This window comes from Littorina saxatilis, unplaced genomic scaffold (assembly GCF_037325665.1).
Source record: "Littorina saxatilis isolate snail1 unplaced genomic scaffold, US_GU_Lsax_2.0 scaffold_777, whole genome shotgun sequence".
Taxonomy (NCBI): domain Eukaryota; kingdom Metazoa; phylum Mollusca; class Gastropoda; order Littorinimorpha; family Littorinidae; genus Littorina; species Littorina saxatilis.
The window spans coordinates 22,501-25,000 of NW_027126537.1; the positions used below are offsets into that span (position 1 = coordinate 22,501).

The following is a 2,500-nucleotide window of genomic DNA, read 5'->3' on the forward strand; positions in this document are numbered from 1 at the left end:
TCACTGCCCATTCAGCAATGACGCTGCATTCCTTTCGGGGAAAACACTTCCCGTCAAAACCGCATCTCGGTACTTCTGCACCGAGCATAGTGCAATAACACTTCTGCGATTTGACTCTAATGACACAACACTATCATAACTGTCGTGAATCAAAACTCCGATCCGATCATGTGAGAGGCATAATTCTGGAACAAATTAGAGTCCACGTTAAAATCGTTGTACTGAGTGGGCGCGGCCCAAAAGCCTGCAAGCGTGTTGAACCGTCAGGCTTTGTCAAAATTGTCATGAATAAATGTGGTTAATAAACCCCCCTCGTGTCCCACAACGTCCGGTACGACTATACTGTACGCCAGTACTATAGTACCCAGCAAACAGCGTGTTGAACTTGAACCGGGCTGATAACAACTCCATAAGGTCGTGGGTTCGAACCCCGGCCGGGTCACCTAAGACTTTAAAATTGGCAATTTAGTGGCTGCTCCGCCTGGCGTCTGGCATTATGGGGTTAGTGCTAGGACTGGTTGGTCCGGTGTCAGAATAATGTGACTGGGTGAGACATGAAGCCTGTGCTGCGACTTCTGTCTTGTGTGTGGCGCACGTTATATGTCAAAGCAGCACCGCCCTGATATGGCCCTTCGTGGTCGGCTGGGCGTTAAGCAAAAACAAAAAGAAAAAGAACAACTCCATATCATAATAGTCATGGCTGAAGAGACGAATTTGGAAAATAAACTCCGTCGCGGGTTTGTATGCGTTGTGCGAGAGTTACCTTTTATTGCAAAACCTCCGACAAACAAGGGATGGACCAATCACTAGCGAGAGGTCTATCGGAAACACGTGCCCCGGTCCATGTGTTTCCGACAAAACCCTCGCTAATGATTGGTCCATCCTTTTTTTTCCAAAAATAACAATTATATTAATAATGAGGATATTGATATGGCGCAAATTCTAATACAGTTCTAATCGTCTCACAAAAACGTACATAGAGAAATTATTCTGTACACAATTCAAAATCAAATAATAATAAACATCGTCTATTTGGTCCAAAAAAAACTCATCGTGTTGGGTACAAGATCTGGAACAACCACTGAGTTCTGAGTCATATGCGGGTACACCTAACGGGCAACTCAAGATGACACTGAGGACAGCGCTTCTTCTTCTTCTTCTTCTTCTTCTTCTTTTTCTTCTTCTTCGTCTTCTTCTTCTTCGTCGTCTTCTTCTCACAAATCGAATATGATCGAAAGTCGACAACCGAAAGGGGACCGCCCATGTCTACTTTTTTCACACTCTTTTCATTAGACGGTGTTTGACAATAACTCTGTCGGGTTTGTATGGGTTGTGGAAGAGTGAACGCCCTTGCTTTTTCAAGGACAAATACATTCACACGTGCTCCTGTCCACGTGTTTCAGACACACCCCTCGCTAGTGATTGGCCAGACGGGCGCTGTGGCGTGGTGGTATGACGTCGGCCTCCAAAGCGGAAGGTCGAGGGTTCGAATCCCGGCCGCGGCCGCCTGGTGGGTTAAGTGTGGGGATTTTTCCGATCTCCCAGGTCAACTTATGTGCAGACCTGCTAGTGGCTTATCCCCCTTCGTGTGTACACGCAAGCACAAGACCAAGTGCGCACGAAAAAGATCCTGTAATCCATGTCAGAGTTCGGTGGGTTATAGAAACACGAAAATATCCAGCATGCTTCCTCCGAAAGCGGCGTATGGCTGCCTAAATGGCGGGGTAAAAACGGTCATACACGTAAAATTCCACTCGTGCAAAAACACGAGTGTACGTGGGAGTTTCAGCCCACGAACGCAGAAGAAGAAGAAGAAGCTAGTGATTGGCCCTTGCAATGTTTGTCCAAGTAAAAGCGCGGGTATTCACTCTTTATCAACCCAAACAAACCCGACAGTTATTTTTGGAATTCGTCTATTCTGTGTTCGCAAAAATATTTCAATCGAGCCGTCGGGGGCGAATCCAGCACTCAGTGGAACCTCGTGGTAAAGACTTCGTGCAGCATCAAGCAATGAAAAGGACAGCAAAAACTGGATCCACACTGATTCAGCGGATAGAGATTTTGACACTTGATACGTGATTTGAAGTGTCTATAAGTTATGATTACGGTGCATTTATTTTGTCAAATCTCTGCCGCTCGTGTGGAACGTCTCGTACAACTCCTGATCTAAACTCTGCCAAACTTTTTATTGCACTAATTTTCGTACCCCAACTCAAACATTCATCCCCGTGTCTTTTCATTCACTTTTCGGATCACAGATTTCTGTTACAGGTGTCACGTGACCGCCGCCGAAGTAAGGGTACCCCAAAAATCGACCTGTCAAAAACGTATGGTACCAATTAAAAATTAGAAATCTTTGATCCGAAAAGTGTGCCAGATAGCCAAATGGAAGGCCTTTAATGGCAAACAAGTTTGAATGAAATTTCACGGAAATGAATGTTTTAGTTGGGGTACGAAAATGGGTGGAATAGTTTTTGGGCAGAGTTTATGTCAGTACTCT

At 45.2% G+C, this 2,500-nt stretch overlaps 1 protein-coding gene across 1 annotated transcript in view; it reads right to left on the reverse strand.

Annotated features, from left to right (window-relative positions):
- Positions 1 to 2,500, reverse strand: part of LOC138954975 (matrilin-2-like) — a gene marked incomplete at its 3' end in the record, with an annotated part of 25,917 nt that overhangs the window by 22,462 nt on the left and 955 nt on the right. The window lies entirely within an intron of this gene.